Genomic DNA, 6835 nt, shown 5'->3' on the forward strand with positions numbered 1-6835 from the left:
AGAAAGATGGGAAGGAGGGGAACTCCAGGGACTTCAACAGCAAAGGCTAGTGGACATTGTCTGTAGAGCACTGGTAGCAAAGTAATTCGGCTCTAACAACCCCCAAACTTGGAATCTCTCACTTCCAAACTACAAATTCCTTGGTGTAGCCGACACTGTTGTTGGCCTTCTCCCTAACCATTCCTTCCTTTTTACATAGTAACAGAACTTTGTTTTGTGTAGCTGTCCCCTCTTCCCAGCCTGACTCAAGAATAAATTTTATTCTTGTTTTTCTTTTGTTTTGTTTTGGGCAGCTGGCCAGTACAGGGATCGAACACTGGATCTTGGTGTTGTCAGCACCTAGAATATATCTTGATTAGTCCACAGCAGTTCTGATAATCCCATGCCCTTTGCCAGTGATTGATTTTTGAATGGGCCTGTGACAATTCTAGCCAATGATATGAAGGGTCCTCAAAAAGTTCATTGACAGATTCATATTATCTTTTAATTCCATTTTTCCACAAACTTTTTGAAGTACCCAGGTATGTAAGGGGAGGTCTGGTGGGTAGCTTTGGGGAAAAAAAACAACAGAAGAAACAATGATTTATTTTTTTATACCAGACTGAATGTTGTCATGTCTGCGTGTGATGCCAAGAGTTGTAGCAGCCATTTTGCTGCAATGAGGAATGCTACCAAGGTCAAAGCCACCGTGATCATGTCCAAACTGAAAGTGGGAAGAAAGCCGGGTTTTTTATCTCATTGTAGGATATCTCTATCTCCTTAGTGTTACTATGTAGCTTCTCTACCTCTGAATATCTAATTATATGAGCTAATTATTGCCTTTAGTGTTTAAGCCAGTGGACTTGTGGTTTTCTGTTACTTGTGGCCAAAAGCATCTTAAGTGATACTCAAAGAGAGAAAATTTGATTGATCCAGCTTCACTTAATTTTCACCCCCGGATTCAATAGCAGTGGAAGGGAGACAGGGTAACACAGCGCAGTCAAAATCTCCTGGGGCCTTCTTCTACATATTTGGGCTATTCTCAGAACAGAAGGAATTTGGAAGAGTCAGACAACTTCCTGAAAAGTGACTACTACATTCACTGTAGAAATTCAACCAAAACAGAAACAAACAGTGGAGAACCTGAAAATTCCCCAGACATAACTGATGGATAGCAAAATTTATGCTTTGTGCACATTCCTCCGTAATTATTTACTATATATGAGTATAGAGTTATTTCGCAAGATTCAAGACATCACACATTTCATAGAGCAGGAAGCCTGATGTCCATGGGACTAAGCTAGTAATGCACTGTGACATATGACTTTGTCTTCAGAACCTGTCCATCAGTCCTTTCAGTGGCCCTCTGCCAGGCTGTCTTTGCCAGTATCTGCCTCCCTAATGCCAACCAAGACCCTGTATTTTGGCATCACCTAAGACCTCTCTTCCTCAACCTTACCCTGTACTTCAAAACTGATTTCTTTCTTTTCTATGTCCCCAACCACATTTTATTCCCTCTTAGCCCTGCACATGTCTGGATTTCAAGAAGGAAAGAATCTAATCAACTCATCTTCACCAAAATGTCAATAGTAGGTTTTCTCTTAACACGTGAATCTTTCAACAGATGTCTCTAAAAAGGTTTGCCGAACAGGGCAAAGCCTTAATTCAACAGACCAAATATCTAGTGGGTTATATCTGCCAAGGGACCTGGGGCAGGGCAGATCAGGGGCAGCAGTGGTGGTGTAGTGGCAAGGAGCTAGCTGGTTTCCACCCGTGGGTTTCCATTTGTGCTGGTTTCTTCTACGAAGACAGGGTTGGCATGTCGAAAAGTTGCCACTGTGCCACTCTCACTAAGCTTGATGGCATTATGACATATCCTCTCAAATTTTACATGAGGCTTACTGCTAGGATAAATTCAGCAGGTCAGCCCATAAAACTTTCAGTCTTCAAAGGAAAAGAGTTTCTAGAAAGCAGCATCTGCCATTTTCCTTGGCAGAAGGAAGAGGACAAGTCACAAAGACCTCCAGTAACAGAATTTCAGACACCTGGTATAAGGACTGTGAACATACTTTCAGCCAAGATCTGGGACCACCCCAACCTCCCCAAATCATACCACATATCAGCCTCCAAGAATGGAATCATGTAATCCCACCTTGGGTAGATATTAGATTTCTATAGTTTACCATTATCTCAAGATCTGGGACCACCCCAACCTCCCCAAATCATACCACATATCAGCCTCGAAGAATGGAATCATGTAATCCCACCTTGGGTAGATATTAGATTTCTATAGTTTACCATTATCATTTCATAACAAAAATCCATAAGTGGAAACACAAATAGAGGAAATGGAGCATGTATTGACATGGTGATAATCTGTCCTCCCTTTACTTCTTTTTTCAGGGAAGGTCTGATCTTGGACAAAACCATCCTTTCCTTCTCTAGGTCTGGATTTCTAGGCACCTGCACATCTGCTTTCTCATCCTACCTGTTTGTCCTCCAGTGTGAAGCTTTCATGCCCAGACTCCTGGGCTCCTTCCTTCCCTGTCCCACCACTCCTCCAGTTTAGGTGGTCCTAACTTTTATCTTCTCCAGGTCAAGGCTTCAACTAATATGATTAACTAATCAGTGTTACAATGCACCGATGGAAGAAGACTAAGGGCTCTCCAGGTTACTGGTATTTTGTATCTGGAGCTGTCCGGAGAAAAGATACCAGGCAGATGCCTCCTCTCTGCATTAGGGAATGTGGATCGGTGACATTTCTAAGTGCATTATTTTTTAGCAGATAGGTTAAAGAGAAGGTAACTGAATTTTATTTTATTTTATTTTATTTTCCTTTTTGTCTTTTTTCGTGACCGGCAACGGATCGCAACCCTCGGTGTTGCGCCCGCACCTCGCTCAGCCAGTGAGCGGCCGGTCTGTATGTGGGATCCAAACCCTTGGCAGGAGTGCCGCCCGCCGCGCTCCCAAGCAGTGCACTGTAGCAGTGCGCCACCGGGCCGGCCCATAAAAACACCAAAATATATTCCTAAACTAATCCTACCTGGACATCTCTTCTTTCATCTTCTCTTTCTGCCCATCATTCTATTTTCCCACTTCCTCTTTCTTTTGGCTTTTTTGTTCCTTTTTGTCCTTGGGTTATTAAGATTTAACATCAATACATCAGACAGATTAATCTGATAAACATAACTAAGAACCTTACTTGTCCCATTTGTAAAATCAGCATCATTTTAGCTCTAAGAATACAGTTGAGGTGGTGTTAGCTTCCTCTGTCTAGAATATTTTATAAATTAAAAGTACATGTACATATTATCTAACTAAAGCGAAAAGTGACATGCACTTCCACGTACCCATGTTTGCCCCTTGTCTGCCTCTCCGTGGTCCCACCTCACTCTCAGAACACCACTGTCCTGAAGTTGTGTTATGAATCTCTTGTTTTTATTTTATTGTTTTTACCACATGCAGCCATAGCCCTGAACAACATATGGTTTGATTGTATGTGTTTTTGGACTTTATGTAACACACTTCATAAATACTTTGGCAGCTTGCTTTTTCTTTCATTATCATATTTATAAGATTCAGCTCTTGATCTGAGTATCATAGTTCATTTACACTGCTCCACGAAAGTCTGTATGAATGTACCACCATTTTGTACACATCCTTTTGTGGAGTACCTTTGAGTTGGGAACTCAATATATTCATAACATACATTATGAATAGATATGTTTTTGTGAACATATGAATGAATTTCTGTTGGGTATGTATAGGGAGTGGAATCACAGAGTATGCTCATCTTTACCTTTATTAGATAATGGCAAACTGTTTTTCAAAGTAGCTGTATCAATTTATATTCTTACCAGTAGTACATGAGAGTGCCAGTATGGTGGCTATAAAATGGTATCTCCTCATTATCTTAATCTGTGTTTCCCTGATTACTAAGGAGGTCAGTCATATTTCCTGTCTTTGAAATGCCTGTCCATGCTTTCTGCTCATTTTTCTATTGGGTTGTTTTTTCTTTTTATATTGATTTACACAATTTTTTATATATTCTAGATGCCAATGATTTGTCAGTTATGTGTATTACAAATATCTTCTTCCTGATTATGACTTGTCTTTTTATTTTCTTAATGGTGGTCTTTTCATGATCAGAAGTTTTTAATTTTAATGTAATAAAACTAATCAAACTTCCTTTGTTAGAACTTTGTGTATCTTATTTAAGAAAACTATGGTCATAAAAATATTCTCCCATAATTTCTTCTAAAATTTTGCTTTCCACATTTGCATCTCTAATCCAAACTGGAATTGAGATTTGGGGTATGGTGTGAAGTAGGAGTCCAACTTCATTTTTTTTTCTATATTGATATTCAGTTTTCCAGTACCATTAATCAACTAGACACCTCTTTCCTAAGCGATCTGCAATACCAGCTCTGTGATAGAGCAAGTTCACCCATATACGTGCGTCTGTTTCACTCTCCATTCTGTCCACCCCTGCACCAGTACTGTAGTGGCTTAATTACCATAGCTTTTTATTGTTTTGATATCTGCATAGAGCAGATCCCCTCACTTTGTTCTTCCAGACTGTCTTGATTATTTTTGACCTTTGCTGTTATACGTGATTTTAGAATCAGCTTGTCAAATTCTATGACAAGCTCTGTTGGGATTTTAGTTGGAATTACATTAAACTCTTTAGATCAACTGGAGACCTTAAGATACTGATTCTCTCCTTCAGTGATGATTATATTTCTCCTTTTATGTAGGACTTCTTTTTTTTTTTTTTTTTTTTTTTTGCCTTTTGTCTTTTTCCATGTCCGGCAACGGATCGCAACCCTCAGTGTTGCTCCCGTACCGGACCGGGACCGGCAATGGGATTGCAACCCTCGGCGTCGCTCCCGTGCCTCGCTCAGCCAGTGAGCGGGAACCGGTCTGTATGTGGGATCCAAACCCTCGGGCGGGAGCGCCGCCGCGCTTCCCAAGCGGCGCACTATCCAGTGCGCCACTGGACCGGCCCTATGTAGGACTTCTTTAATATCTTTCTATTGAGTTTTATAATTGTGTCTATAATAATCTTACATTTATATTGTTTGGTTAATTCTTAGGTACCTTATTTTTTTTTTTGTTCTTTTTAAGTTACATTTTCTTACTCTTTGCTACTGGTATTCAAAAATAAAAGTTTAGTTTTTATATTCATCTTGTATAAAACAGCCTTGATAAACTCTTATTAGTCCTAATAATTTGGCTGTAACATACTTACACAAACTAGGTTTCTTAATTGCACTACCTAGATCCTCTAGTACACTGTGGTGACATTTATTTGTACTTAATTTACAAGGAATGCTATTACTTTAATATTGAGTATAGGGTTCGCTATGTATTAAGGAAGTTTACTTTATTCCTAGTTTGGTAAGAGGTTTATTTATTTAACTTATAAATGGATGCTTGCTGAATTTTATTGAATATTTTTTCCATCTGTCACTATGATAATATGATTTTCCTCCTTTACTCTGTTTACCTAATTTTTGAAGAGTAAATATGTTATAAATTTGAATCTTCTGACCTATGAACAAGTGTATTTCTACATCTGTTTTAATCATCTTTAAAGTCTTTCAGTTAAGTTTTATAATTTTTTCTACACAAAACTTACATTTTTAAAAATTTATTCCTAGGCATCTTATTTTTTCAATAATATTTTATAATAAATGTTTTTAGAATTGCATTTTCTGTTTGTCTCTGGATTCTAGAAATGTGTTGACTTTGGGAGTCTAGATTTCTAGTAATTTACCTTTATGCTCTTTTAGATTTTATCTGTAGACCATCATGTCTCCTGAAAATTTTGAGTTTCATTCCTTCTCCCTTCCTTCCCCCATTGCACCTTCAGTACAGTGTTGAACTAGAAGTAATAGTAATGGTGGGCATCCCTATCTTGTTCATGATTTTAAAGAGAATGATTTTAGCATTTCACATTTAATGTTTGCTCTATGTAATTGGTAGATACCGTTCATCAGGTTGAAAAGTTCCTATCTGTCCCTGGTTTGCTAAGCATTGTTTAAAATCATGAATTCTTCCTAATGTATTTCAAACCCTTTTTCTGCATTGATCAAAATGTCCACATGCCTTTTCTCCTTTATTTTGTTAATGTGGTAATGATAAAAAGATTTTCTGATGTTTAACTTTGCTTTCCCAAAATAAACCTAACCTCATCATAGCTTATTATCTTTTTTTTTTTTTTTTTTTTTTTTTTTTTTTTNTATCCGAACCCTCGGCAGGAGCGCCGCCGTGCTCCCAAGCGGCGCACTGTAGCAGTGCGCCACTGGGCCGGCCCTTATTATCTTTTTTGTTCATGGCTGCATTCAGACTGCCAATATTTTTCATATATCCATGTTCAATGAAAAAAATTTCCCTATAAATTTTCTTTCTTATACTGCCCTTGTTTGGTTTTGGTATCAACACTATACTAGCTTCATAAAATGAGTTAAGTAGTATTCTCTGTCTTTCTATTTTCTAGAAGAATCTAAGACTGTAAATCTCTGTTTCTTGAATGCTTGTCTCATTTGTCTCTGGGTTTTCTAATTGGATTTCCCTCCTCCCATCTCCCCATCTTTCTTTCCCACATCTCTGCCACCTCTCTCTCTTTGTTCCCTCCTGCTATATTCACATTCTTTTTCCTTTTTCTATACTACCAATAAGACAACCTTTGACTTAAAAGCATCAAAAACTTGGGCTGAAGCCCAAGTATCAGGATATTATTTTAATAAATGTTTTTAATATTTCCAAATATAACATTTCTTTGTGTTTGGTATGACCAATTAGTACTGCCTAGATGGGGGGGGGGGGGGGATCTCACAGTCATTTAAAAAAA

Source organism: Galeopterus variegatus, unplaced genomic scaffold (genome assembly GCF_000696425.1).
Source record: "Galeopterus variegatus unplaced genomic scaffold, G_variegatus-3.0.2 Scaffold1363, whole genome shotgun sequence".
Lineage (NCBI taxonomy): Eukaryota > Metazoa > Chordata > Mammalia > Dermoptera > Cynocephalidae > Galeopterus > Galeopterus variegatus.